The sequence below is a fragment of the Ictidomys tridecemlineatus genome, chromosome 1, assembly GCF_052094955.1.
Source record: "Ictidomys tridecemlineatus isolate mIctTri1 chromosome 1, mIctTri1.hap1, whole genome shotgun sequence".
Classification (NCBI taxonomy): Eukaryota; Metazoa; Chordata; class Mammalia; order Rodentia; family Sciuridae; genus Ictidomys; species Ictidomys tridecemlineatus.
The window spans coordinates 98,160,228-98,185,710 of record NC_135477.1 but is presented as its reverse complement, the minus strand read 5'-3'; the positions used below and the strand labels follow the sequence as shown (position 1 = coordinate 98,185,710).

The 25,483-nt window shown below is 33.4% G+C and overlaps 1 long non-coding RNA gene across 2 annotated transcripts; it reads left to right on the top strand.

The window, feature by feature from the left end:
* Positions 1 to 7,433: 7,433 nt before the first annotated feature.
* LOC120885806 (uncharacterized) lies at positions 7,434 to 14,111 on the top strand. 2 transcript variants are annotated; one of them, XR_013437179.1, is made up of 4 exons: positions 7,434 to 7,631; positions 9,189 to 9,283; positions 11,017 to 11,169; positions 11,837 to 14,111. It is a non-coding gene; the product is annotated as an uncharacterized LOC120885806 (long non-coding RNA). The 2 variants fall into 2 exon arrangements; XR_005728533.2 differs by lacking the exon at positions 11,837 to 14,111 and having other exon boundaries at positions 7,436 to 7,631; positions 11,017 to 11,531.
* Positions 14,112 to 25,483: the final 11,372 nt, after the last annotated feature.

Genomic DNA, 25,483 nt, shown 5'->3' with positions numbered 1-25,483 from the left:
GGTACATTCATATATGTACATAGGAAAGTTAGGTCAGATTTCTTCTACTGTCTTTCCTATTCCTGTCCCCCCTCCCTTCCCTTTATTCCCCTTCACCTACTCCACTGACTTTTCTTCTATTATTTTTTTGTGTGTCTGTTCTGTGTGTCACCCCTCACCTTGTTTAGGATTAGCTTCTGCATCAGAGAAAACATTCCACCATTGAATTTTGGGGACTGGTTAATATTATAAGGGCACTAACCCCACTGGAAGGCTTGCATGCTCATGATCTCATTTGAATCTAATTACTTCCCAAAGGTCTCATTTCCTAATACTACCTTATTGCCAGTTAGGGCTTTAAAATGTGAGTTTAGGAGGACACAATTGAGTCCATAACAATCAGGTTTTTTTTTTTTTTTTAAATCTGAGGCTTGATTCCATCAGCTTGATAGCAAACATTTCAATAACTAGAAAATATGATCATCAAGATTCCAAATCGTCAGGCATTTTGACATTACAACTATACTCTGATTAGCAATACCCACCATAAGTAAAAAAAAAAAAAAAAAATTTACTTCATCTCTAAAAACTTCCTGCAGATAACTTCTCCAACTGAATGTTATTCAAAATTACCAGTTTGGCATGAGTTCTGATCCTTTCTCTCTACTCTTCTTATTGTTTCTGTCTCCCTTTGGTCAGTTTTATTCTATCCAGATTTACTCCCCACCTGGCAATCACTGTGTCCTACTCAGCCTTAATCAGAATAGTTACTTTATCACCATTTAATTACCCTGCAAATCTTACCTTCAATTCAATCCAAAATCAAAACATTTTTCTTGGATGCTTTCTGTCTGCATGATCTCATCAAAGTGTTCAGGATTTTTTTTTACCACTTCTTTCCGCTTTCCAGGAAAGTCAACTTTCCCTAAATCTTCTCCTCAGTTTCTTCTCCAAAGCCTCTCAACATGCCTTCTCTGGTTTCTCTTGCTCCTCTTATTAACCTGAATCCAGGCATTCCTCTAAAACCCTTTACCATCCCTCCTTCCTCATCCAACTCTCTTCATTCATAGGTCACAGCTCAGGCCATCTTAGAAGCCAAGGTCTGGAAGAGGGTCAGGCCTGGGAGAGAAAAGTACAAAGAAAGTTTTTAACTGGTGACAATGAGAACACCTCAATAATAAGGACAGTTACCTTTGGCAGCCTACTCTAGTGATTCATGGTCTAGCCTTTCATTTTAATTAGCACTTTCATCTTTGAAATCTTCCATTTCTCCCTGCCAAAGCTTTCATAGTCTCACACACACACACACACACACACACACACACACACACAAACACAGATACATGCACACTTTTAAACTTACATTCCTTACCACATTGTACAAAAATTACTTCTGTCCCTTCTTTATTTCCTTTATTTCAGGGGTAACTTTCCGACCCCTCTGTGGAGCCAAATCTTAAGTATTTTCTCCCTTCTCTAGCACAAAACAAATTGTCTAGTTTTGCGAATATTTGTTCAAATAATGTGTGTTGTCTTCTTAAATATCCTTAGAACAAATATAAAATAAAATAAAGTATTTCTGTGAGAACTTCTATACTTTTAATACTAGTTGTCATTTCTTAGGGTATTGACTACTTAAAATAATCATAATATTGCTAATGTTTAGAGGAAAGAGCCTTTAGTTTTTTGTTTTGTTCTGATTTCTTAAATATATATTTTGTTTGTAGCATGAAATGATATGGGCAGTTGCATCCTTCTATTCTCTAAAAGTACCTATGTTTGCATGTAAAATGTGAAACTATAGTTTTTTTTGCATAATTATATTTGTGCCTGTATTAGAAGGAATAAAATTTTAAGAGAATACTTTTTTTGGTTAAGAAAATATGACTAACATTTCTCATTTAATCTAAAAAGTCTAGGTAATAAATATTACATCAATGAAAACAATTATATTCATGAATATAATAAAAATTGAAGAGTCAATAGTGATTAATTATTTTTGGTAAGAAATAAGATTACGGTTTTAAAAGAACTATCAATTAATAAAAGCTTCTATTCCCCTTTTAAGACTTTAATATATTACACATAAGACAAAGTTTAGAGATGGGAAATACATTACTACTACCAGAAACTAGTTATCATTTTTTTGTTTGGCACAAGCAAGGTGATCACCTATAATCAAAGTTACTCTGGAAGTTGAGGCAGAAAGATCACAAGTTCAAAGAATTCTCTAGGTAGAAATGACAAAATCTTTCTTTTCCTTAGTTCCACAAAAGTCCAAGAAATTTCAAGTGCTATGAAGAAAAAATTTTGTAAAAGGTTTTGGTTAAAAAAAAATGCACTAAGGCCTTATAAGAGGAGTTATTTGAAGGAATTCAGAAGATACATCAAAGGACACACATGTCACAAAAACCTATATTTAATAATCTTTTGAAAGAGAAAAGAGAAGCTTGATGCCGCAATGGCAGCCGTGGGTGGCCATGCTTGGGGGATCCCATGAAAGGCCTCGGTTGGCTGCAGCAGGTTTCAGTGAGGCTGACAGGATATTTCCATGTCTGTTTCCTCTCAGTTGACACCTTCTGGTCAAGCTTCCTGTGTGTGGCTAGAGTTCTCAAATACACCACCCACAACAAAGTTCCTTGATTTGAATTAGGTTTCTTGGAATGGGGGTAGTAGGAGGTGGACTCCACACCCAGGCATTCAAGAGGGTAGTGACAGCCACAGCTATTTGGTTTAGAGAGTCTCATCATTGTCTAAAACAGCAGAGGGACAAACAAAAAGTATTAAAGAGAAAAATACAAATCCATGAAAAATAGAGAACCTTGAGTTGGAAGGCACTTTTTTTTCCCCCAACTCTGTTATTTTGCAGATGAGGAAACAGAAGCTGAGAAAAAGTGAATAATTAGCTCTAGGAAGAATCACAAGGTGAATGTAGGCTTCCTGACTTTTAGTCATACCACCTCATAGGCTGACTTCTCTGGAGAAAAATCATCACACCAGTGTTATAATATTTGATGCAGTTAGTAAAAACTGCTTTTTCCCCTTCACAGATTCTTTTCAAAAGAGCAGATTGAAAGAACAAGAAAGTATGTGTCAAATTAAAAGGGGCTATAATTTGGTTACATATAATTGAATTCTTAGAAGTCTGAAAAGAATCTGTTATACATATATATATAATTTCTGAGCATTAAAATTGTGAATTATGGAGTGAAATAAAATATATTTGAATTGCCACTGGAGGTCATTAGGGTAAGACTCATACATTTAATAAAATGTCCTCTGTCTAAAAATTAGCAGTTTGTTTATCTTTATGTGCTATTTTCCCTAATGAGTGCATGTGGGGTAAAAAAGAGTTGGTAGAAATTATCTTTGGCATATGCTTGAAAAATCAGCTTTGCCATGCACTTGAAAAAATGAAGGGGAAAATCAGAAAGAGTATGATGTAAATTATCTTTATGGCTGTGTCCTATGTGGCTTTGTTTAAACATCTTCAGGCCAATTGAGACCAGTCATTAAATAAACTCATATGTTAATGCAATAAAGGCAAAATGATTTTAAACTTCAGTGTTACCTTGATTTTTTATAAGTATTATTTTCTCACATTTCAAAGGAAATTTTAAAAGAACAGGTAGAATCTGTAATTAAAATTAATTTTGAATAAGTAACTAAAAGCAAGATTCAAATAATCTTAGCAATAACACTTTAGTTCAGTTGTCCCATCACCAATTGTTTAGAAATTGGTGATTTCTGGATTATGATAGTAGCTATTCACCATAATGATAACCTAGTTGGAGGGTCTAAGTTTTTGTTTAGCAAAAATATATGGTGTAAGGAAAGGAAAAGACTCTCAAATTGAAGCATAGGAATTTGTGAAAAGTTATGATCAAATATCTGACTAGTCAAATGAGATAGGGTGAACCGTTCTAAAACAGATATTTGATATAAACTGGAATGGGCAGAAATTGGAAGGAGGAGAAATATTATCATGATAAGACATATGAGCCTGAGAATTGAACAATTGGAAAAGAAAGAACAAACCATTTTTTTAAAAATTACAGTTAATAGAAGGTAGAATAGTATGCAGAAAGAATAATTAAACATCTAGCAAGTGGAGACCCAGAAAATAATAAAGTAAAAATTCTCTATGATTTAAAAACTGTAGATCTTTGTTTTAGAGTATAGTTTTTGTAGAATATTAGGGAATTCAATCTTTTCCTAAATATCATGGTATAAGTGATAAAGATAAAAAGACAGTTCAGAGGTGTTCACAATAAAATTTCACAGGCCTCGTTCAACTAATTCATAAAACTTAGTAATCCTCACACACTTTTAGCTATGCCTCCTTCATCCTAGTCAATTCACACCCACACACACACCTGCTGCCACTAATTTAATTCCAGGCATCCACAAAGGTAAATTAAATCCTAAACCTTTTGACATCTTGAGACAATCAGACTACTGCCTAAGACATTCGAAATGATACTATGAGGAGAAGATTAAAAACCTTACATACTTAATTCAGTCTCCAAATGGTATAAAGTATCATTTAATAAATTATGCCTCAGGTATATATTCAAATATTTGAGATACTACAAAACTAAAAAAAAAATTAGTGTTTTACTTTTAGTTGTGCAAATGATGGATGGATAGACATAAAATAGTTCTTTAGACATGAGAATTCTTTTACTAAGATGGGACTAAATGAAATTGCACATCACTGATATCTACTAAGAAAAGTCATGTTATTATTGTCCACAATAAGCATGTATCAGCAGCCATAAGATCAATACCAAATGTGTTTTGCCTGGCCAATATTTAGCCTTTCTAAGTCTAGTCTCCTTTGGTGAACAAGGCATGATTTCCACCCCACCCTTCTTTCAACTTCAGCTATATATGGGTCCATCAAAATAATTTTCTAAAGAAAAACAATTCTCTAAATGTGGTACAATTGTAAAATTCATTGTGCTTAGGGATTAGATTTGTTAAATTCAGAAGAAGAGGGGCGCTTGGCACTTGCACATTACTGGAAATTCCCCAAACAGACAACAAAAGCTCAGTCAGTTTAATCAAATTATCAGCTTTTCCTCAGTCTGTGTTTAGTCTGTGTTTGTCTAATGTCCGGGTGCATATTTTCTACTTAAGAAAATCAATAAATCTGCTGCTTTTTAAAAAAGGCACATTTCAAATGCAGTATACAGCGTATTGCACTATCTGATCCAGCAATCTGTCTGCCTCTGCCCCACAGAAGGAGTGAACAAGAAATATGCCTGGTGGGTTGATGAGATGGTTTAGAAACTCCTATAAGAAGGGGGCAGAAAATGATGCCACTGAGATGAGCACACCACTCACTTCAACAAGGAAGTGAGGCATCAACTGCACACCTGAAATTTCTTTATAGTCTCTTGAACAGTTATAAGCATCATGGGCAGGTTTATGACATCTTAGCAAAGAAGCAGCTAAATTTGATTTCTTGGGTAGAACACTTATCCTTATAACGTTATTTCATTGACATACTCTTACTTATTGTATGTATTTTGTGGACCAACAGCAGTTTTCCCTTTATTAGTTTTGTTCTGTAAATATTTGAGTTGTCAGTCAAATAGATAATATTTAATTTCCCAACCATGAGAAATTATCATTTTGCTTCAATAACACTTTTTCGTATCTAAGTTGCTCTCCAGTTATCTGCTATTGCCTTTTTATTTGCAGAAATACTTTATACAAAAATAAGCACTTGTTTATGTAAATTATCTTACATAATTAATAATTTTGATATGTAAAGTAAGTTTATATTTGTTTTACAAAGATTATTAATTAAAAAAAAATTAAAGTGCAGGGTTTTTTTTTCCTTAGACCTAACCAGCGAAAATTTAGAACTTTAGTGGTAAAAATTTTGTTTATTTATTTGCATAGATTAACTCTGACTATTTGAATTAGTAAAGGTTCCCACCTTTAAAAATGTATTTAAAAATTTTATTTTTTAAATAAAATTCAAAAGGCATTAAGAAGAAAAACTCTTTGAGAATAATATAAATCCCCCCTGTTGACTGAAACATACATACTTACCAAATAATAGATGTTACTTTTCTTAACTATCAATAAATGATACACTGATAGAGATAAGTTCTTGCATTAGAGTTTTTAGAACTTAAGTTTGCTCACTATGATCCTTGGAAATGAGCTTGTCATACATGTCTTTAATCTCAAAATCAGCATTGATGTCTCTAAATAAATTAGTTTGAACAATGACTGTACACCAGATTTGGTTGCAAGAGAGATGTTATTTATTCTTTCTCCTTCTGTGCTTTGGCAATGAAAAGATAGGAGGAAATAGCAAATTCATGAACCCAATGAATATGTCAAATATTAATAATTGCCCAAGTAATTTAAAAGACTTTCATTGATGTATGTGTTTATGTTTATAGGGGATAATGACTGAACAAGTTCAGTGACAGAAACAGACACACCACTTAGAACAGCATCCTGAATCAGTTTTCCCGAATTCACAAATTTTGATTAGCTAACTCTCTCCCCGCCCCCAACAATAAAGGGCAAATGTTTCCTTTGTTTATTATAAAAATGCAAAAGTCACTGTCATGAAATAAATTTCTTGCTTATTTCTAAGGACTTGGGGGGGGGGAACATCTCATTTTTAGTGTGCAAGTCTTCCTGGATTTGTTCTGCTTTTTCCCTACTGTTTATGCGAAGAATTTCTAGTCAAGAGTGAAAAAAAAAAAAAAAAGAAAAAAAGGTGTTGCTTGTGCAGAGAATCCGTTTAGTAGAGCAGGCTAATAGGCTGACCAGTCATTAACTAAAACACAGCTGGGAAGAGGCTATAATCCCCCAATTTCCTTCACAAATGCAGTAAATAAATATTCAAATGAAGCAGTGCACAAATTTGCATATGTGTTAAACAAAAGCCCAGCTGAAGATTTGATTTTAAAGCTCTGCTAATGTTTCTCCCTTTCTACCTACAATTCCTCTACCTGGAGAGTTTGTGCTTCACAAAAGTCCCCATGTTTCTCCCCAAATAGAATTTCCTTTTACTTCAAGAATTACCTTAGAAATTTCTTTTTTTTTTTGACCCTCATTAGCTGGTTCATTGAACCCCAGTTTTTAAAAGAGAATAAAAGCCACCTATTATTTTAATTTTATTCCCCCCCCCATTTTTTAGGTGTTTTCACCTTTAATATCTTTAAGTATAATATTTCATTGGCACACCATTCTGCAGGTTCATGGGCAGTACTCTCTTTTTGGACCCCAGAGCAAGACATACTTAGGAAAGAAAACTCAAAGGCTTTACTATGGGTACAACTGATTTGTTAACCCCATGGCTTTTAGGAAGGAGATAAAGATCAGCTTACTGAATTCCTCAGTCTGTCCTTTGAGATTTCAACCAAATGATGTAACATAGGATGCCGTTCTGGTTAATTATTCCTTAGAATGAGCCTCAATATCGTTACAAATTCCCCATTCTGCCTCTGCTTTCCCTCTTCTGCTCTTATTCCGTGATTGTAATTTCTAGAGTTAGATTCTAGGGCACACCTGACCTTAGGCTCTGCTGGGTTGCTTATCCTGAAGCGTTGTGAGTCCCTCCCAAGGTGAAGAAATATAATTAGAAGAAAAAGAGATCATTCAGTGAGGAGCCTAAGGTAAGACACAAGGGGTTACTTTCTCAGGGAAAAAATAGATTGCCAAAAAAAAAAAAAATTAACTGATTCTAAAAAGAAAAAAAAAAAAGACTTCTGCAGTTAAAGAAAGCAGTATGTCAAAAATTAGCAAGGTAAATTGACTTTCACTTGTTTTCAACACTGCTTGTGATTCTTAGCAAGTCTGACTCTCCTCTCCCTAAGTGGAGAAAGAAAAACAGGAAGACAGTAGCCAGAGACCCAGAGAGTTCTAGGTTAAACTGAATTTGTCTTTTTTTTTTCTTCTTGTTTTAAGAACTGGGCTTTCATTTTACACACACACACACACACACACAAACACACACACACATCTATCTATCTGCATATAAATATAACCATTTTCTATATATTTTTTCATGCTACATATAAACATTTTCTTACATTTAGGAATCATACAAACTCTCAGTAAAGTGAGTTGCATAGATGTGAGGTTTGGATCTCATCATAAAGAAACAGGTTAATTATGGAAACACTAAATCAGAATTGGGTCTTTGATATATTTTCACATAAGTAATAGATGAATTATTTTTGCCAAGCTGTACTTAAAAGCATGAGAGGAATCTTTATTAGTGTCTTGTTAGTTACTTGCTAAACAACATACTAACTGTGATATTTAAAAGCAAGTGTAGCTTAAGCAATAAAGCTTTTTAGATCTGAGATAATAATAATAGACTGTTTTCTTTTGTATTCAGTCACATTTTAAAAGTATACTTTTAGGGAGCAAATCCCTACCACATTAATGGACATGCTTTGTATTTGAACAAGACCATGTCAGTATATTTTGTTACCCTTTTATACAAGTAATTGTTTTTTCTTGAAGTAAATAAAAAGTTTAATACCATAAGGCTAGTTCAAGCATATCTTCTCATTAATGTAAAAATCAAGTTGTGTGACTTGTGTTGGATATCTAGGAGCATTATTTTGAAATGAATCTTCAAAGCTATGTATATTAAATGGCAAAGTAACAGTATGGATCTCTTTGGTTTTTCTCTGAGTCCTATTCTTCGCTCATTTCTTTAACAGGTCATTAAACTATGTTTTCCTGGTAAGCTATAGTGGACTACTCCACAAGGTTACCTTATTTGATCACACTAGGTTTGATGAGAATAAGCACCCAGGGAACACCTGTTGAGTTGAGATGCAGTTCCTTTGCACCTGCCTGCTCTCCCTGCTGAACTTTTCATGAAAAGCGGCTTAAAAGTAGAAAAGTGGCCTGAGCACTTCTGATGATGTACCTAAAAGATTGTAGTGAATCCAGTGGCACGAGTTCATCCACAGTCACTTTTTTGTAGTTTCTACAAAAATTGTACTAGAGATGCTATTTGAAAAAGAATTATAATGCTATTTTCTATTTGCATAGGATGACAAGCTACATTTTTCAGATAAAGTCAAATGAATTATCTGTTTTGATTTTCACCCATTCCCTTTTCTTGCTTTTATTATTGTTTTTATTGTTTTAAACAAACAAAAAAGTTTTTCATAATTTCTTTTTCCTTATTTTACCTTTTTTTTTTTCTCTAGTGTGAGTGGCCATAAGTTACATGGAATTATGCTGTTATGTGTTACATTGGACCTTTTTAATCAGCTGCGTGTCAATGACTCTGGAATTCATTTAGGTAATCATAAGTTGTGAAGTGACAAAAACTACCAGAGAGGGAACATTTTAGTCCGTGTGGCAGGGAGATTTTCATCAAACATTCTGTCTGAACAAACGCATGTCCAACAGTCCAGTCTGAGGTCACAGCTGCCCCAGAATTTGAGTGGTTGGAGATATTTTGGGATGCTTTCATTAGAAGGTACAAAGTACAGTTAAGAAACAGGCTTGGGGCGCCAGCATGTGATTATGGCAAGACGGGGCTGACCACTGGGAAATTTCTGAGCCAACAAGCCAGGAGTCAGGCTGACCTCCCTGGAGCCAAGTCCACAGAGAGCACCACCCAGCACACCTTCTTAGGGGCAATCTGAAGCTCTTGGTGTTCAAAATACTCATCTGAGCAACAGATGTTTTTGTAAGACAAAAGTATTGTACATTTGCAAATGTTCTGTTTATGAATCTTCTTGCCATTCTATTTTTAAAGGTGATTGTATCCCCCCCAAAATACCCTTATATTTACTTTAGAGTCTTGCTGCCTGTCTCATGGTGTTGGTGGAGGGGGTGTGGGGGATAGTCGTTGCTATAGAGCTCTAACCACTATGCAGGAGTGACTTTCTTAGCCGACAACACGTTACCAAGAGCTTACTCAGGGAACCATTATATAAAGCAGGTATTTTTAGAATTCTTACATTTAATGCCATTTAAAGCTTCTGGGTAAAATTTTAATTTCAATTTCTGGGTTAACAAACTATTTCTTTCCTTCTTAACTCTTGTGATTTTTGCTTCTTTTGCTGCTTGTAACACCCAAACTTAATTTCTCTCTCCCGATTTTTAAGCACTCTGTTTATACAAAGCATGGAATAGTTAAAGTGAAAAATAATTTAAAGAAGGTGTCATTTGATAACCATGACAACTCAGAAGGCAATAAGAAGAAATTTGGAATCTAATATTTGCTTTATGAGCAGAAGAAAACCTGGCAATTGAGTCCTCAGTTACCTGGCAGAGTTAGAGCATGGTTAAAATAGAATAAATATTAAGAAAATAGGAAATATTAATATGATAACTTGAAAAGAAAAAAAACATGAGAAATCTGCTATCTTTCACTTTTTATCTTCTTAAAACATCTTACAAAGTCGTTCTACCTGAAAACACAATATTATCCTCTGAAATTCCTGTAGTCATCAGTTCTCTGACATTTCTACCACTCCCATCCCAAATACACACAAAAATACCCCTCCAAGATGTTTGGATTAAGCAACAATGCATATGTTTTCTTAAAATTACAGAAAAATAAAAGAGAAATAAAATGCTAAACAGGTAAATTCATTATGAATAAATTATATTAAAACATTGACTCAGGGTGTAAGGGATTTCAATTTAATTCAACTTGATTTAAGTAAAGCCCTTGAGCTTTTACAATTCAAAATTAACATTTCAAGTTTGGGTGCTATTAATAAGCAAAAGGTGAATTGCACATCAACCAGGACAGACTAAGCTCAGAACAGTAGTGACTGTGATTGTCAGAGTTCTGCGAATGAGACAACATACCAATGATAATGAAAACTAAGATTTCTCCAGAAAAGACAAATCTATATAAATAAAGTCCTATTTATTGTTTCTTAGTCTGTCTTCATGTGGGGACATGTGCCTGTGTGTGTGTTTATGTGCATGTGCCACACATTTGCCTCTTCTCTAACTTATTTCCTCTTTTATTGTTTTTTTTTTTTTCCTTTCCTCTTTTAAATATATCTTAAGGTCTTCTCCAGCAATTCCAGGCCATCTGTCCTCACCGTACCAAATAAGCATTCATGGACACATGGCTGCCTCCTCCAGACTGACAAAGGCTCTTTAGTACAGCGAAGAGAAATGACCCAGCAGCAGTGGTGAAGAGGCCTAAAAATATTTAAAGTAAAAAAATAACAAGACCCACCAACTTTCTCTTTTCTTGACACCCCCTTTTATCTTAAGTTTATTTCATGTTTTATCATTGGAATCTGCCCTTACAGAATGCATTTGCATAATTGCCTACCAAATTAGATATAAGCTTATTTTTAAAGGTGAAGAATCCTTATATCAGAAAAGAAATTAAAAATGTTTAATTTCCTTATAAGAAATGGCTGCATATATTCTCATATAGTACAATAGGAAAGGATTTAAAAGACAGAAAGGTGATAGATAATGTATATGAAGAAACTCCTAAAATTTCTACTTCTATAGCAGATACAAGAGGTTTAAGAGATATGGGGTTTTTTTCTTTTTTTTTTTTTTTTCTTAGCAGTTTAATAAGAATGCTTCCAATGAGAAGATATGCTTTTAAATAACTTACATAAATTCTAAGATAGTTAAGACACAGATTTTTTTTAAAGTCACAGGATTAAAATTGTACATAAAAGAGGTTGACTCATTTTACAATTGACCAGTCTTTGATTTTTTGCATGCTCTATAGAAAATCAATTTGTTTTATTCCCAATGAATATTGTTTTCTTTTATAAATTTGTTGATTTATTAAAGCATTTTATCTAATGAAAAATATTTTAATTGGATGTAAATTATCACTTTATTTTTTTCACAACAGATGCTGTGTGAATTACATGAACTTATATGAATTTCTGAGCTACTCATAAGTATTCAGAAAACTGCTGAAACCTGTTAGCTGAATAGAAGATAAGATATCCCTATTCTCTTTATGAACCAAACCTTGCATATGTAAAAATCATTAGGCATTTTTTTCCCTTGAAACTTAAGAAATATATTTATAAGCAAATGTTTCTTCACTTATACCTACACTATATAGGCTTCCACTTATATTGCAAATTGATGTCTTCTGTGACTTGAGTTTTTTTTTTTTAATAATGGCTAAATACTACGTATCATGTATCTTATGTTAAAAGAAAAGAATCCTACTCATAGTTCTTATTATAAATAGATAAGACCTTCATAAATATTTCCTTAGTGTGCTTTTGGCTTTCCTTTAGTTAGCTGGAGTTAACTTTCTAGAAGGCAAAAATATTCTTTAAAATGTCCATAATAAAAAAATTTCAATAAATTTTAGAAAGAAAATAATATCTTTTAAAATGGACCTTGAATTATGACACCAAAATTACATTATCCCATTGGTATAACAAAACGTTAATCAGGCTTTTAGAGAAATTATCATCTCACCTATCTGAAACACAAACCAGGATTTCTAGTTTCACAAAATGTATATCATGGTGGATATGCTAGTACATTGGACTTGTAAGGACTCTGTCATTAGTGTGTAGAGTGGGTGGAGGAGATGAGATGGGGAAGAAGGAACTGAATTTAGGTGGTGCTGAATTTCATTAAGAAGCAAGTGTTCATCAGTGTGTGTCTTACATTGTTCAATGGTTTTTATAGAATGTTTTCCCCACTTCAAAAAAGTCTAGTGGGTGTTCAGTAGGTTCTTTTGTTGTTCAATCTGCCAATTAGAATTCTGCAACAAATCTTAAAAAGAGGAACAAAGTATGATAGAAAGTTCTTACTTTAAAACTTAGAAAATGTGAATGCCACTTTTGTGGCATTGTGTATAAGCAAAAGAGGAAAAATAACCACAGATTTTATATAAGTTTAAAAAGAAGAAGCATGGCGCTCTCTGAGAGCCTTAAGGCTGGAATTAGAGACAGGTCAAGGACCTATGTGAGAAGAAGGCAAGATCAAAGCAGCAGAACTCCACAGATAGTAGATAAAATGTCTATACATTTATGGTTTCATTTTGGCTGACAAACCAAAAGAGAGAATAAATTACAGCTCTAACTCAGACTTTTCCCAAAACCTAGATAAATGGGTAGGGATCAAGGGCCTGCTTCATCTCTAATATATCAAACCATTTAAAAGAAAAGAAAAGGATATGGGAAGAAAGACCAGGAAATGCACACATTTGCTTTTGAGGATCAGTTCAATCCTTCCTACCTAAGATATAAGCCCAAGCCAGCTGTCCAGCATGTAGGGCATTTCTTGTAATTATTCTTCTCATTGATTTTTTTCCTTATTATTTCTTTTCTCATTCTTTTTAGTTTATCATGAAAAATTTCTAATAATTTTGAGTGGGTGAAGATTTGGAACCATACATTTTTTTCTTAATTTCATAGAAAGAAAGCAATTGACCAATTACTTGAAGACAACCTGCTGAACTGGACTGTAAATCAGTGAAGCAGCAATTTCACCTTTTGGAAAATGACATAGGAAAACAGAGTAACAATAGGCATCAAAGCTAAACAGATCTACATTATAAATTCTTACTCCATTTGTTACCCTCATGACATCCACACTTCTCAGAGGCTCAGCCTCCTTTCTGATCAGGGGATAATAACTGCTTTATTATTGGATGATAATGAAAACTAAACATGATACTAATATAGAATGCCAAAAGAGGTTTGGGGCAGAGTGGGTGCTCAAAAAATGTATAGCCCCCACTTCTGCCTACCTCCGCTTGGACTCCCTAGAACAACATGACCAATATAATCAACAGAAGACATGAGTGCTCAGAAACTTTCTGGAACAATCAGAAATGGTTTGAGATATTTTTAGTATTGAAGTCAACATCTTAATTAAGAATCTGAACAATGAGAAGATAATTTCCATGTTTAAAAGGTGCATGTGGGTAACACTGGTAAGGGGGTTTTTCTTTTAAAAATCCCCTACTCAAAGACACAACCATCATGAGTTCTACAAAGGTATCAAAATTATTGTTTTCTTTAAAAATTCCCCTCAATTCGTGTATATTCAATACCAAGGTATGGACTCACACAGAAGAAAGTATAAATTTGGAATATGAATCTGTTCACTTAAAATTCTAAAACGATTATAAATAAAATTTATAAGTACATGGATTTGAGTAATAAGGAAATTTTTATTATTTAACAAAATAACACTGAATTTATCATTATTTGACAGTGAAAATGAATCTATATTATTTTCAATTAAGGAAATTATGTCATCTATGGCAATAAATTAATAAATAATTTTAAAACTAAAAATAATTTTCAAATTACTACCTGTATTTAATATGTGATATTACCTTATTTTAGCCAATTATTTCATTTTTGTGTGATTAAAGATTTTTTTAATTTTAAATGTCTAATAGGAATCTCTGTATTAATATATGTGATGAGAATGAAGATAACAATTACTGAATGTAGTGTAAAGCCATTATTTAATAGAAAATGTGATATTCTTTAAATGAGAAAAATCACACCATATCATAAAATTTCATAAAATTTTTAAATATCATTTTTGTAGTTTGAGAAAAAAGAAATTACTTCTGATGAATAATATAAAAACATGCTTTGTCTCTATTTGGATTTTTCTGGAAGTCATAATGGTCTTATTCCAAATAAGTCTATAAATGTAGAATTTCATTGTGGTTAAATCTGGACAAAGTATGAGCAAATATAATTTTGTCATTTATAATAATTTATAAATTGAATAGCTCAATTTCTAACAAATTCAGGAATTTTTTTTTACACAAAAAACATTCACCATGTTTTTGTGCATTTCACCAAGTTCTCAGAACCAACACTAGAGTCATGGTCCTGCCTTGATCACAGAACTAAGCAGAGAAACACAGAAGCCTGCTTTGAAGTGGCATGTGTTCCATTTTACCTGTATTACAAATGGTCCAGATATTCTTTGGAGCTTAGATGTTCTTGAGGGTACTGATATCACTTACACTAAAAATTCCATGAGATCAACACATAACTTTGCTTTTCCCATACAGGAGAAGCAGTCCAAATTACTGTGGAGAAAGAAGCACAAATTTGAGTTTCTGTCTGAAGAACATATAATCTTACCATAAATCAATCCATAGGCATTTTATCTAACTCTAACCTAGACAGAAACCATCTACCCTTTTCTGAGATTTGAAGTATTATCTACATTTTAACATCAGATCTAAGAAAAGATAAAGAAAATCATTGTTTGAATTTCTAAAAATCACATTAACAATGTAATCAGAATAGGCTGGATTATACTGAGATGTTGTCACCAAAATTGGAGTAGATGAGTACAACAACAGCACATCTCTTGTTGGTGTTACATGTTCATCACAGTAGAACTTGAGAACTCTGTTTCACTGCAAGCTGATGAACCTTCATTGTCTGGAATACTGTTGGTGGCTTCAGCTATGGAAATGAACAGAGAAGTGAATTTTCTCTAGAAGATCCCTTCTCAAAGTGACACCTGTATCCTCTCTCTGTACATTTCACTAACCAAAGCAAGTCATTAGGAACATGAAATGTGTTTCATTGCCTGAGGACAGGGAAATGCAATTTAACTAGTAAACAAAAGATGAGTTACTAGTAGATATCAGAAGAGAGAGAGAGAGAGAGATTAGAGGGAAAGTTATAATGGCTTTTGTCTGTTTCCCTTGTTGTTTACAATTCATTTCATTTTAATGATTATGTAAACACACCATATTAATGTGATTAAAATATCCTTTGAAGTTCATTTCAGACAAAAGGTAGCCCCCTGTTCCCAGACATCCATCTTCTGAATGATTTTTCACAAAAGAACAGCACCAGAGAATAGTTGAGCTTGCAAAATTATAATTTTTTTTTCTTGCAATAAAAATTCTACAGTCTCAGTATCTGAGTAATACTATAGGACACCACCTTCCCAGTTTATTTTTTATGTTCTTTCAGTCTTTCAGTTGAAAGTTAGGGCTCCTGTTTATCCAAAAATGTCCTTGGATTGACATCACCATTATGGCCCCAGTTGTTATTGCTGTGCTGTTGCCAAGGCAGCCAAAATATAGACCTAGGTTCAAAGTAGTAACTGGGTGTGTAAGAGCATAGCCACTTCCACTCTCATGAATACAGCTGCTTGAATGTGACAAATGCCATTATCATCGTGGGTCTTATTACCTCAAGCCACAAGGTGCTCTCTGAACAAATGCTCCATTTTAACTGTCAGATTCTGGAATGTGTCACATTTTTCTTTGGATCTTTGGGTGATTGTAACAGCTGTTTGTAAACATTGTAAAGCCCACATTAGCTAAAGAATGGATAAGAATATTTTGTCCCAAATGTCTGCCCCCTGAACTGTGATAAGGAATCCAGCCTGTATACTGACACTTAAGCAGTAGGTTTAAATAGCAACCAGTATCAACTTCCAGTTGAATAAGTTAATAGGCATTTTCAGTTTCTGACTCAATCTGGGTCAGTTTTCTTTCATCTGTGGCCTAAGAACATTCAAGGGTATTCAGATCTTTAATCGGGGGGGAAAAAAAGTGACATACCAGCAGGTATTTCCAACAAGATTTTGGCTGAGCAATATTTTCACTAAGAATCTAATATATCCTTATTGACAGTTAAAAGTTACCAGTGCTTGTTTAAGAGCAGTCCTTTCCTTTAGAAACAGGCACATGAACAGCTTTAGAATTTGTCATGCTCTGATCTCTTTCATTCTGAAAATACCCCATGCTATTTTATGTGGTGGTAATGAGTTAGATATTTCTAGTGCTTGCCTGGGTAAGCAGTCATGAGGGCTGTTGTAATAAATAAATAGTAAGAGTACACTGCTCTGATAATAGCAACTTTCATTGAAGGATGTGAATATGCTTTGCAAAAAAAGTGATATAGAATCCTTAGAAAGGCTTTTATTAGTAGAAACGTAATACAGCAACTTTTAAATGGAACAGTAAAGCAGACTGCAGAAAGAATTTCTGACACTGTGTTTCTAATATCATTGCACTTTCGGACATCCAGGCTCTCAACCCAAGCAGTTGAATGCTAAGAAAAGTTCCAGTAAGCAAATGAACTTGTACCATATTAAATACTATGGGAAAACTAGTCCTTCAAATTTTTAGATTTTTTTTTTAGGTGAATATACCTGCCAATAAATTGCATTAGTTTCCCTTTTAAAAAGCCAGGTGATATACATTCAGTTCAGATTTTACCAAGGATTGAAAACAACATTCTTGCATTAATTATCCAATTCACTTGTCTGCTTTTATGGAGTAAGTTATGGTAGCCATTACCTTCAAAAGTTAAAGATATTTCCCATAAGTTTGCTTAAATAGAGCTCACTACTATTTTATATATAATGATTATGGCAGTGAAGATAAAACTCAAATATTTGTTTATCAAACAATTACTTTTCTTGAGAAAGTCAATCTTTTTTTGTTTTTATTTTTTGTTTTTTGTGGGGTTTTGGTACTGGGGATTGAACCCAGGGATACTTAATCATTGAGCAACACAAATCAGTCTTTTTATTTATAAAAATACTTAGATAATAATTAAAATTAGGATTAAAGGCATTACTACCAAGGTGACTTATATACATAGTGAATAACAGGACAAAGTCAGACTGAGATTTTGCCATGGCTAATAGAGACTTGACAGTGTAGGACGTATGTTTTCATTTTAAATATGCAGACAAGTTTTTAAATGTTTTCTTTTAGTGTGATGTTTAGACAAATTGAGGTTCTAGTCTCAACACACACACATATACAAATTCACTTTCTGTCTTTCTTTCTCTCTAAGGGAGAATCTTAAAATGAAACTGGCAAAGCTGTGTTCCACTCTTTTATAGTGTGATGTTTGTGAGGTTTCTCACATTGTTCACATGTTTCCTTGAAATAAAGATGGCACTTTCATTCGGGCATGCATCCTGAATTTCCTTGTGAAATCAAAATTGAAATTGGAGCCTAGGAATAGTGCCTGAGATCTTTTATGTCTATTTTGTCATGAAAACTATTCTTTGTTAAGGCTGTCCCTACATAAGTGAGAGGAAAGAATAGATTTTTTTGTTCTATTGTCTTCTGCATCTCTTAGCATTATTCAAATATTCTTGTATGTTTTAAGTTTTACTCTTATTCTTATGTCCTCAAGAGAATACAACTCAGTGTCCCTGAGAAGGTAAGAATTTTAGAAAGTGTCCGATTTATAGATTTTGCAAACCCTCATCTATCATTCCATGTTTTCTGGAGTACAGTTCTGAGATTTATGAATGATAATCTAATAAGCATAACAATATATTATGCATCCTACATCACATGCAAATAATATCCATCCTATCAAGGGATTTTGTTCAGAGAATTTTCTATAGAAATATTGTTATAAATGGTCACCATATTTCTAAGTTCATAGAAAAGAAGTAAAAACAAACTTTAAACTTCATTTGGTACTTAGTAGCTCTGCTCCCTTCCAGACTGCCCCATTTCCTAGTATCCTCCCACAAAAATGCCAGACTCTACAATAGTAGATCTCAGCTTTGTTAATAACAATCCGAGAGCACAAATTTTCACTAATTCGTGAAAGTGTGAATAGCTGTTAATCCCTTAAACTCCCAAGGGTCTAAAGTGGTTAAAATAGCTGTTACTCAAAGAAATCATGAATCTGTAGGATTTTCTTTCTTTCTTTCTTTCTTTTTTTTTTTTTTTTTAGTTGAAGATGAACTCTTCCCTCTTCCTTTATCTTATTTTTTTTTCAATGTGATGCTGAGGATCCAACCCAGTGCCTCACACATGCTAAGTAAGTGCTGTACCACTGAGTTACACCTACAGCCCCAACCTGTAGGATCTTAACACAACATAATAAAGAGAAGCTAAAAGTGTCCAGATGATATCCAAAATTTATTTTCAGTTGACAAGTACGGAGATCATATCACTCCAGACTTTTATCTATCTCTGGATCTTTGTATCTACAATTCTCATAATTTGGGAAACCTTTTCATTCCTAACTTTTTGCACCTTAGAATCCCTAAAAAGTCCAATTTTTCTTCATTGTGGTTCTCATTTCAGCAGCTATGAGGCACTGGTGTGTGGGGAAAGTGTGCCAGGAAAGAAAGTATTGTGCACATTGTTATTGGGTAAATCAGAAACTGTATTTGCATTCAATTAGGGACTTTCTGGTGATGGTGCCTTACCTGAAACTGTTAGGAGTGCATGATTTGGGGAAGGCTATCGAAAACATATTGAAGTTCCTCAAATCACACCATTGGTGTAGCCCTTTCTACTCCTAACTCAAATATTCATTTTACTAATTTCTAAGTTAAATAGATGAGGTTTATAAATTATAAACCTGTCTTTCCAGTCATGGTCCTAACATTCCCTAGCCCTGTATTTTTTGGGGAAAATTACTTCATCTCTTTCAGTTTTTTATTTTCCTTCTAAAACAAATAAAATTGTGCTCTAGTTGTGTCTTAGAAAGATGCTGGTGGAGACATGATATATGAATAAACGTGAACAGTCTCAAAGTTAGGAGCATTGTGTACATTTCACCTGTTTTAATTGCAAAATATTATGAGATGGAACAAAATACAGTCTTAAAATTTTTCCTCTGGTTTTAAATTAGTTCTAATGTAGAAATCAGGCACAAAATTTAAGAAAGTAAAAATGTCAACCACTTTTTTTTTTCCCCCTGTACTGGGAGATTGAACCCAGGAGTGTTTAACCACTGAGACAGTCAGAAACTTTTTAATATTTTATTTAGAGACAGAGTCTGGATGAGTTGCTTATGGCCTTGCTAAGCTGCTGAGGCTGGCTTTGAAGTCATGATCCTTCTCTCTCAGCCTCTGGAACAGTTGTGATTACAGGCATGTGCCACTGCATACAGCTCAACCACATTCTTAAAAACTGAAATCAACATGAAGTTTCTGATTTTATAAGGTATTTGCTGGGATATTGTTTTAGTCAGCTTTTTCATTGTTGTAACAAAAACACCTGATATGAACATTTTAGAGGAGGAAAAGTTTAATTGAGGGTCACAATTTCAGAGGCCCCAAATCACAGACAGCCGATTCCTTTGCTCTGTGCCCGAGGTAAGACAGAACATCATGGTGTAATGGTTTGGCAGAGGAAAACAACTGGGTACATGCCGCCAAGAAGAAGGGGGAGAGTTTCTCACCAGGAACAAAAAATATAAAGCCCAAAGTGATGTCCTGAATGACCTACCTCCTTCAGCCACACCCTATTTGTCTAAGGTCACCACCCAGTAAATCCATTCAAGTGGATTAACGTGGTGGTTATGCCACAGCTCTCATAATCCAATCACTTTGCTTCTGAACTTTCTTGCATTTTCTAACACATGAGCTTTTGGGGGACACTTTGTATCTTAAAATATAACAGATATCTCTATAAAATCATGATTTAGAATGCCAGGAATGCAGCAAACATCATCAATGAGAAGGTAATTTTTTCTCCCTTTTATGTCCTGTGTCTTTTACACTTGAGGTCCCAGTATTGATGTTCATTGAAAGATATTTGAACATATGTGTTAAACTAAAATTAAATTGAACTGAAATTAAATAGACCATAGAAGCATTTATTACAGCACATGGTTTTGTTTTGAAACCTAAGAAACACGCTTTGAGAAATTTAAGATGTAAATAAGGAAATATTTGAAGATATTGTGTCCTGCATGGATAGAAAAGGGGACAAGAAAAAGTGAACCTTCTATGTTATTGTCATTGGGGTCCGTTAACATCAACAGTTTATGAAGCTAGGAAACAGCCACAATGTGATCCGTTCAGTCAGATATTTGCACTTCACCCTCACAAGATGATGTATATACAAACTCAACCATCATACATCTCATTTCCTCAGATTGCAGCTCCCCAGACTTGGGTGTATAGTATTCATCATAATATATGCCTAATCAATAGCTCCAATTGGTAAAAATCTGAATTATAGTTATCAATACTAATGTTCCAAAAGATATCACAATTGATCTTATTCTTTCTAAAATGTAAAATATCATATTGCTCCACCAATTAGGAAAATATTTTAATAATTTTTACAATATATATTCATTGAGTATATTGACATATACATATGTATATATAAATAACAATCTTAAGCTATATTAATATTATCCTATCCTAAAACCAGTTTTGCTTTGTTCAAATTTTTTTGGTACTTTAAATTTATCCTTATTTTCTTTATGAAGAGACCTATGTGTCAAAGCATGAAAATTAAAAACCACATGTGAATTTAACAGACTAAGGAAATTTTTTAATCAGTGCATTATTCTTAGCTTAGGCGACAACAGATTGAACAAGGTGGCCTCCATTATGTCACTTGCTAAATCATTTGGCCCAGAGAGTCAGAGAAGAACCCATTGACCTCCAAAATGAAAACGATAGTGAAAAGGTAAGTCAGAAATCTGAGTGTCACCTCAACTACTGACTATCCCTTACTCCAACTTTTATCTTTTAAATATCTTTTACATTTCTGAATTTCATCTAGCACAACTCTCCAGTCACCACTCTTTCCCTTGAATCACTGAAACACTCTCCTACTCTTCTGATGGTCCTTCCTTCCTTCCTCCCTCCCTCCCTTCCTTTCTTTCTTTTCTTTTCTTTCTTTCTTTCTTTCTTTTTTTTGTTTTTTTCCATTTTTTGAGACAGGTTCTAAGTTGCCCAGTTTGGCCTGAAACTTGTAATCCTTCTGCCTCAACCTCCCAAGTCCCTAGGATTACAGCTGTGCACTGCTGCACTTGGCTCCTAATGGTTTATTATGATGGGTTTTTTGAAATCAATTTCCCCTGTTTTAGTCAAATAATTTTCTAGTAATATCAAACCTCTTCCCTCAAGAAAAGTTTCTCATATGGTTTCCCTTAGTCCTAAGGACATAGGGATTCATTTATTTTATTTGTTCATATTATGTGGGTGATTTTCCTCAACTTCCTTAAGATTCTTGGATGTCTATTCGTGCAAGTGATAAGACTATACTAAAGGGTTAGAAGATAGCTGACATAACACTGTGTTTGCTTTTGTTCAGTACTATATTTCCCCGCAAGGCCTCTCACCTGAATGAGAAGGCTGACTAAAGGTTCTGTGTAAGTGGGGGAAGTCAAGGGAATGTTTTGATAGCTAGTCTCTTTGAAGTACCCATGGGAAAAAAGCAAGTTACAGAGCAGGAGCCTCCCACAGTCTCCTGTATTCTGCAACCAAAGGGAAGCCTTCTTCTGCCTTTTATTTTAAATTTACCTTTTATGTGTGCCCGTCTAGAGTTATGCTAAGATGTGCTTCACTTCTCTCTGACTCCAGCACCTTGGAAATGTGACTTTGTTATGTATATCAGTCACTTGCCCACTAGATTTCATTGATGATACACTTATTTGCTTTCCCTGGTATCCTAGTGTTATTTATTTTAATGTATCATTCTGTCAATTCAAAGAGACTTTGAGACAAAGAAAATACAGGCAGATTTGAGAATAGTTCTTAGGTACAGGCCTTGGCTGGCAAATTGTAGCTTTTGTATTTTTACTTGTCTGAAGCAAGAGTTCTACTCTGTCTGCTTTTTGAGAAGTGGCTTCCTAAGTAAGGACACAGAAATATGTCCTAGCCTTTTGCTGCTGCTATATCTGCTGATTGATCTTGGAGGTCTTTGATGACTGTTGTTAAATTTTATCTTCTTTCATTTCCCTCTTAATCATATTTTATTCTTTTGCTGCCTCCTGAAATTTCTTATAAAATTTTGATTCACTGATGAAATGCTTTTTTTTCCTTTCCATAGTGTCATTGGTATGATTCATTTTAATATGTCATTTCTAGAAATTCAAAGAAATCCTGAGAAAAAAGAAATATATTAATATATTTGAGCTTACTAAATCATCAGAAGCTTAATTTGCCTTTTTTTTGTTTTGTAAAAAATGTTCTGAATAAATTAATCATTAAAATTTTAAATTGTAAAAGACATAATTTTAATATCTAAGAGATCTCATTTTTTTTTTCTCCGTCTGTACTGCGGATTGAACCTAGGACCTCACACATGCTAGGTAAGCACTTTACCACTGAACTATATGCTCAGCTCAAGCTTACTATTATTACCCTTAAGAAACTTAAAAAAATTTTTTTTTCTATTAGTTTACAAATAACTTTATCCATTTTTTTAAAAAAATAACTCAAGAATCAATTCATAAAGCTTAATTGTTTGACTATACTATAATCAATAAATTTAATGTCTTTATAAAGATTCTGTTTTGAAGCTGAGACATTATTTTAACAAATTTCAATTGATTAATTATAAACTATCAATATTCAATAATATGAAAATCAGTCAAATGATGCAAAAACATACAATTTTGATGCAAAATATATAATGGGCAATATTTTGAAAATTTTCAGCTATTTAAACAAAACCTTATTTGCTATGCAGTCTTCAGTCAATCTTCCTGCTGATTATTTCCATCATAGTATATTTTCGATAATCACATTTTTAAGTCAATTGAAATTATAGTAACTAATGAGGATTAACTAAATTATATACCTTTCTAAATTCTCTTAGCAAGTAACAGATGACCAATAAATGATTCAATGAAGACTTGAAACCCATCATAATGTTCTCATAGGAACTGATTTTTATAAAGAATTCATGGTGGTAAAGAGGAGAAGCAAAAATAATAAAATATATGGTGTCTTTCTTCTCAAAATGGATATAAATATTATTGGTGGATACACAACATTTAATCATCACTGAAATCTAACCTTAAAAATTAGTCTCCAGTTCATACATATATTTACATATATTTCACACAGAAATTCCATTAAATATGTCTTCAGAGAACTCAGAGGATCAGCAAAAAAAAAAAAAAAATGTTTGGGCTGGTGTGGCTCAGTGGTAGAGCACTTGCTTAGCATTTATGAGGCACTATATTTGATTCTCAGCAACACATAAAAATGAATAAATAAAGGTATTTCCATCTACAACTAAAAAATGTTTTAAAAAATGGTTCTGTGTTAAGAAATGACTTTTAACTAAAGATGGAGTAAAATTATACTAATGTTATTTTCAACAGTTTGTTCAAGACACTGTTTCCTTTAAAATGATCCTTAGTCCAATTTGCTATTTCTTTCTGCTGTTTTTCATCTTCAGTACCCCTATATCTCTCAGATGCTCATATTTTCATCTCTGTCTACTTCTGTCTCCCCAACCTTCAAATGAGCCCTTCTTTCCAGGACTTATCTTGTCCTTCAAAGAGATCTATACGTGCAGAAAACCATTGTATTATTTTAACCTTCCTTCCTAAGGTTATCTTTTCTTCCTTCACCATTAGTTTATCCAATGAGTTTCTTTCTTTTTTTTTATTTTTTATTTTTTAGTTGTTGTTGTCAATACCTTTATTTATTTATTTATTTATTTTATGTGGTGCTGAGGATTGAACCCAGGGCCTCACATGCACAAGACGAGTGCTCTACCACTGAGCCACAACCCCAGCCCCTCCAATGTGTTTCTTTTTCCAGCAATTCATCAGGGCACAGCATAAATTTCCACTGATGATTCCACTGGATTACAGTTTCTGAAAAGGCAATTACAGACTTGGTTGCATGTCTGTTTCAGGTATTCTAACTCTGTGGACTAAAATTCTGCATGGTTGACGATAATTGAACTTACTCAGGACTAAAATTCCCTGAAGATAATTATAATTTTTATTACTAATCTGTATATGCAAATATCTTGTAAATTATTTATCTTCTTGTATATTTATCTTGAAAAAAACTTATCTCTAAACACTCTAACAAATGGTACAAAAACAAATATTTAAACATTTTCTATTCAATATCTTCATGCAAATATTCATTTTAAATTAAACATACACCTGATAATGCATTTCCATTGAGTCATAATTAAAATTTAGCTGTGAATTTATTGATATTTAATTTTAATCTCTGCTAATATTTATAACATTTATCACATGCTTTTGTGTTCCTAAAAACTAGACTTATTTCCCAGTATACTGTTATTATATATTTTCAGGAATCATTAAAACAGTTAGTAAGCACTCTAAGGAAAATGGGTATCTCTAACATAAATTCAAGAATGTATACATGATAGCTGAATTTAAACAAGGCCAGGCAAAACGATGGAAAAGATAAATTTTTGTTTCATTCATTCTGAAACTCTTCAAAATGGGATTTATTTTGTCTCATTGGTGCAAGCTATAGTTCCAGATACTTGGGAGGTTGAGGCAGCCTCAGTAACTTACTGAGACCCTGTTTCAAATTAAAAGGAAAACATGGAATTTAATTTTAAAAATAAGGTCACTTTTTATAACAAAATGTAACTCTATTTCAAACTCATTCATGAGAAGTTAGTCATCAATACTATTTGAATTTCTCTATAATTTGATTTCAGGGACTTCACATAGCCTGACAGTTTAAGATGCCTTGGAACTGGAAAAATTAAAGTTTGCTCAAAGACATGAGGTGAGTAGAAAAATAGGAATTTTGATATATTAACAAAAATTCATCAGGGCCATAC